The following is a 5979-nucleotide window of genomic DNA, read 5'->3' as shown; positions in this document are numbered from 1 at the left end:
TCAATTATTTTTTTCTCTAGGGAAGTGATATGTAATGAGTTCAAGTCATTTCTGATCTACAGGAACAATATCCTAGACCAGTGGTCTCCAAACTTTTTTGATCATGTACCTCTATTGGTTAAAAAAAAAGTTGGTTTATTTTTTAGCATAGATCCCACTAAATGTATGTTTATCTATACATTTTTTCATGTGCTGATACTAACATATTATGTATAATACAAGACATGCCACAAACCAGAAATTTTAAAGGGTAAGATGAATATTTTTAAAAATTGATTAATGGTCCAGAAAATTTACCATCACTAATATGATTTATGGAAGACAATGTGATTGATTATGCCATATTATTGTTAAAAATCTTGGATTAACATTTTGTGATATAATGATTCAAAAGTATGGTTCTAAGCTCAGTTTTATTGTTATTGTTCAAGGTTCAACCATTGTTGTTCAATGGTTGTCAAAACTGAAAAAAGATACATCACAAAGAAACATAGATGGCTGGGTAAAATCAGGGTACTCATTTTTCAACACCATGTAGAATTTATGCAAATTTTTTTGCTGAAATTCCACTAGTCCATTCCCATCTTCTCTGATATCAATCAGTTGTTCTTGCAAACAAATCACAAGGTTGCATTTTTACATTTTGAGCAAAATGGTTAAAAATCCAGTGGAAGTCTTCAAAGATTTTTGAGCAAGTAAAAAAATTTTATATCCAAATTTTCTAAGAGTGGAAGTGTGAGATTTTGATGACACGCTTACATCACTTTCAGCAACAGTAGCTTAGTATTTAAATGTGTCAGTAATTTTGAATGGTTTGAGAACTCTGATCAAAGCAACAACCAACCAGCATTCCAAAGGACTGAAGACAAAACCTGCTACTAGACTCAAAATTCAAAATGAGGCACATATTTTTGGAAATGACCAAGGTAGGAATTCATATTGCTTGACTATATATACACACACATACAAACGTGTGTATGTGTGTGTATATATACATATATGTATGTATATATTTGTCCCAAGGGTTTTGTTTTCTTTTTCTTCAATGGGAGTAGGTGGGGAGGGAAATGTGGAAGAAAGAGAAAATCAATTTTTGTTCATTTAAAAATTCAAAGGGGCAGCTAGGTGGGGCAGTGAATAGAACACCAGCCCTGAAGTCAGGAGGACCTGAGTTCAAATCTAGCCTCAGACACTTGACACTTAACTAGCTGTGTGACCTTGGGCAAGTCACTTAATCCCAATTGCCTTGCCTTCCCCCCTATCAGACCAAAAAAAAGAGAATTTAAAAAATTCAATTTTATTTAAGAATAAATCTAACATGGCAGAAAAAAAAATCTTACTAATTATAATGGCTTCATACTATCATTGGCTAATATCTTAAGGTATAAAATATATACAGGGTGAGTTTATTGACAATAGTGGATAGAAACCCATATTTCAAATAATATTGATAATTTCAGATTTGGCAGGCTAGCTTCTTGTTAAATCTCATGAAATTGTCCTTTTAACCTCATAATGTGGCTGATTAAGAACTTGTGATGAGGATAGGAGACATTTTTTGTAATTTTGTAATTTTCTTTTTGTTTGCTTACTTTTATTTTTTTTAATATTCCCAGGGCTTAGCACATCTGTCACATACTGTGTGCTTAATAAATATTGATTGATTATTGGTATTATCTTTAATTTCTAGTTTTTATTTCTTTTTTCTTCCTGTCCTTTTAAAAGTATTTCAGCTTTTATTTTATGTTATTCAATATGTTAAAATAGATATTTAGTTTACAAAAATAACTAAAGTTAACGTCATCATCTGACTCTTTGTTTCCTGCTTCTTCTTTTCCATATCCAGGACAGCTATGCTAGCAGGAGTAGCACCTTCGGCAAGGGTAGCATCCCATGCTGGGGCAGGCCCACCATTGCCCATGAGGATAACAATGTTTATATTGGACAAGACCTTTGCAAGTAAACTAGGTCACAAAGGCTCAACATGTACAGCTACTGCTTTAATAAACGTTAATTTTTATTCTCCATGACTAAGATCTGATTGCTTTAAAGGATATGGGAGGAGTACATGCAGGTGAGTTTAGCTGCTGTCCAGGGAGGCAGTCCCTTGTAGCAGTGCTAGTAGTTGGGCTGAACTATAATGCACAGAGACTTTCTGGGGGTAGATTGTGCATGGGTACATAGAAAAATTCCAGGTTTCTGCATCTGGTGGCATTGAAAAACAATTTTTGCCTTTGATTTTGAGGGCCATGTGACAGCAAGGTGGAGAAAAGGGTGTAAAAGAGAATCATTATGGGATTCTGTGCTTGACTCACTGTGCAGCAAGGAATGAAGTAGGATGTTGTTGCCTGCCAGACCTTAAACAGAAAATCTGTGATGAGCACAAGATAAAAGTTGAGCGTGAACTGGGAGTGTTCTAGAGTCAGGTGTAGGAAGCAGATTGTAGGGGAACCCAGTAGAGAGGCAAGGTCCTGTCTGGATAGCTGGATAAAGTGGCAAACATCCCGAGCCCAAGCCCTGATCCAGACAAGCCAGTGACAATTGGGAAGACAAAGTGAAGTCCAGTTCATAGCCCCTTTCCCTTCTTGTTCCCCTAGAATACCGCGCTTGGGCAATTTTCCAGCACAGTTTGAATTTCAACCACTTCAGACTGGCTGGGAGAAAGGGTGGGGAAACATGAAGATTCAACCCCAACTGCAAACTTGTTGCATCCTTCCATTTATTGTGTTAATGGTTATTTGTGCAATTAAGTTAACCAGCCATTAATAGTGATTTAACAATTCTTGTGAATTTGGAGGTTGAGTTTGGGAGAGAGGAGCTAGTCCATGGGAAAATGGGGGCTCAATTCAATTAAAGAGAGTGAGCACTTTTTGTATTGTGGTTATTTCTGTCTGCACTCTAGAGTATACCATCTAGACTGCCTTTGAATTCAGACAGAGAAGGATAATGAGCCTAAAACCTATGGTAGGGTGGTGGCAGAGTTGTCCCTGAGCTCATATTTTGGCATAGTTTCTAATCTAGCATCAGTTGACACCCTGTAACCACACTCAACCCTGATACATTATAGAGGTTCATTCAGTATCTGATGCCTTATTTCCAGTGTACACCAAAACCTTAATCCCTATTGGTTGCCGCTCACCTGAGTTTGATTTCTTTTTGAGCTATCCTGCTTGTCCTAGTGTGGACTATTTGGATCTCCATTTGGTATACCCTCCATGTTTCAGGGGCCCACCAGAAAAGTTTTGGGTACCTGATGGACTGAGAAGACCTTTGGAAAAATATATTAGGGATATCCCACATAGCTCCATTTGGAATCTGAGGACATGGGTCAAGATCCAGGTTCTGTTATTTATCACCTGTGTGACTTTGGTCAAGTTATTTTTCATCTTTGGTCCTCAGTTTCCTCATCTGAAAATGAGGGAGGTTGTAAGATACTTCTAAATTTCCTTCTAGCTCTAAAAATATGATTCTATGAAACAGAGATTCAGTAGAGAAGTATATTCATGAATTAACAAAATAAATTTTTAATTAGTAAATAAATTTTATGTCCATGTAAACTAAAAAGGTGTTTGGTATGTTGGAAAGAGTAGTGGATCTGCAGTCAGAAGATAAGGCTCAATTCCTGGCTTACCACTGAGTATAACCTCTGGTAAGAAAGATGTTTACTGATGGCAAAGATCCTGGGATTTAGAGTTCTTTCCAGTTTGAGAAGAGGGGAAACAGATTTAAAATAAGTCCTCAAAAGGGAAAGCATATGTTTTTCACTTACTGTGTACAGCAGGAGTTTTGAAGAATACAGAGGAAAGAAAGAAGACAGGAAAAGGAAGACAAGGCAATGATACCATGGCTACATCATGACTTCAAGCCAGTGTCTACCATGTCTGCAGTTCACTTCTTGGAGACCATGAGAAATAACCTCTACCTTAATGGACAAGTGGAGGGGTTTGCAACTGTTTTGTTTTTATCCCATGCCCTCACTCCAATATCAGTACGCATTTGAAAGGAGCCAGCTACCCCTATCCCAGACATATTTCTGCTCAATTGTGTCTTTAAAAATTCTTTTAAAGAATATATTTGCTAAATTTAAGAATTTTCATAAACACCCATGGGTTAGCCCTGTCCTTAAATAACTTGGTCCCCCTTTGGAGCATGAGAGCAAAAATGAAAGCCAAACCAAAGGGTGGCCTTTCTATCCCAGAGCTGGGAGCTCAATTAACTCAACTATCCCTCTTTGGGCATCAAGGTGGCTCAGTGGATAGATTGTCAGGCCTGGAGCCAGGAAGACTCCTCTTCATGAGTTCAAATCTGACCTCAGATACTTCCTAGTTGTGTGACCCTAGGCAAGTCACTTTACCCTATTTACCTCAGTTTCCTCATCTGTAAAATGAGCTGAAGAAAGAAATGGTAAACCACTCCAGTATCTTTGCCAAGAAAACCCACATGGCTGACATGACTCAACAATAAACTAGCCCTTTCCTATGTATACTTTTAAGTGCTGAATTATTGCAAACATGAGCCAATTTTTCTAAACCTGCCACATAGACAGGAAGAACCTAAGAGTAACTTCATGTTATATATGTATGATCATAAGCAACTCATTGAGCCTCTCTGAGCCTCTGTTTCCTCATCTGTAAAATAGGAGGTTTGGATTAGATGATCTGAAGCTCTGTGTTCTTCCAGCTCTGTGTGTGCTCCTATGATGAATGTACCAAGTGTTATGATTGGAGCTAGGTATAGAAAAAGAATAAATAACATAGTCTTCACCTTTGAGGAGTTCATTGTCTAATAAAATGAAGAGATAAAATTTTTGTTTTCAGGGAAAATGTTCTCTCCTTATTCTTGTTTAAACTAATAATTGGCTTACAAAACCTTTCTTCAAGAATTAAACTTCAGCCATTGGTTCAAATTTGTTTCAAATTCCACATTACCAGGCACTAAATTAAATGAGATTGTATAGTGACTTAGATCTTTATTTTACACAGAGTCAGGACCTCAGGGTTCCTTTCAGATTCATAAAGATAAAAATGAGCAGGGGCGGCCAGGTGGCTCAGCGAGTAAGAGCACCGGCTCCAGAGTGGGGATGACCTGGATTGAATCCGGGCTCAGTTACTCAGCACCACACCCAGAAATAATAACTGGCCGTGTAACCTTGAGCAAGTTACTTAACCCCAATTGCTTAAAAAAAAAAAAGATAAAAATGAGCAACCTTACCTAGAATACCTTGTCTCTCTGCTTCCTTACCTATTTTTTCATATATGAAGAAGAAAAGAACTGACTTTCTCCAAGGTAAGTAGAAAATGACTTGTGGGTCCCAGTGTAACACAAAGCAAGTTGACATATTCGAGGCAAATTATGGTTCCAAAATCAAACTTTACTGGCAATGGGATGTATAAATAACTAATAAATCACATTTCTACATATATCCCTATCCATGAACTTGGATGGGGAAAAAATTACATCTTTATTTTTACTGAATTTTATTTTTAAAAATAATGTTATATATTTATATATTATAATTTTAATAAAATTTTGTTTTTTCCAATTGCATGTAAAAACAATTTTTAATGTTCATTGTTTAAAAAAATTTTGAGTTCCAAATTTTTTCTCTCCCTTCCTCACCACCCCTTCCTTAAGATTATAAGCAATTTGATATAGGTTTTGTACATGCAATCATGTAAAACACATTTCCATATTGGTCATGTCGTGAAAGAAGAAACAGGCCAAAAGAAAAAATAAAGAAAAATAAAGTGAAAATAGTATCAATTCAATCTGCATTCAGACTCCATCAGTTCTTTCTCTGGATGTGGATAGCATTTTCCATTATAAGTCCTTTGGAATTGTCTTGGGTCATTGTATTGCTGAGAAGAGCTAAGTCATTCATGGTTGATCATCCCACAATGTTGCTGACACTATTTTCACTAAATTTTAACTGAAATTTAGCATTTCCTTCACTTAAGAATGTAAGCAGCAAAACTTATT

The sequence above is a fragment of the Petaurus breviceps genome, unplaced genomic scaffold (assembly GCF_028583685.1).
Source record: "Petaurus breviceps papuanus isolate PSGF00001 unplaced genomic scaffold, PetGlider_PUasm1.0 90617, whole genome shotgun sequence".
NCBI classification, from domain to species: domain Eukaryota; kingdom Metazoa; phylum Chordata; class Mammalia; order Diprotodontia; family Petauridae; genus Petaurus; species Petaurus breviceps.
The sequence above is the reverse complement of the archived record's forward strand: the minus strand, read 5'-3'. Positions refer to the sequence as shown.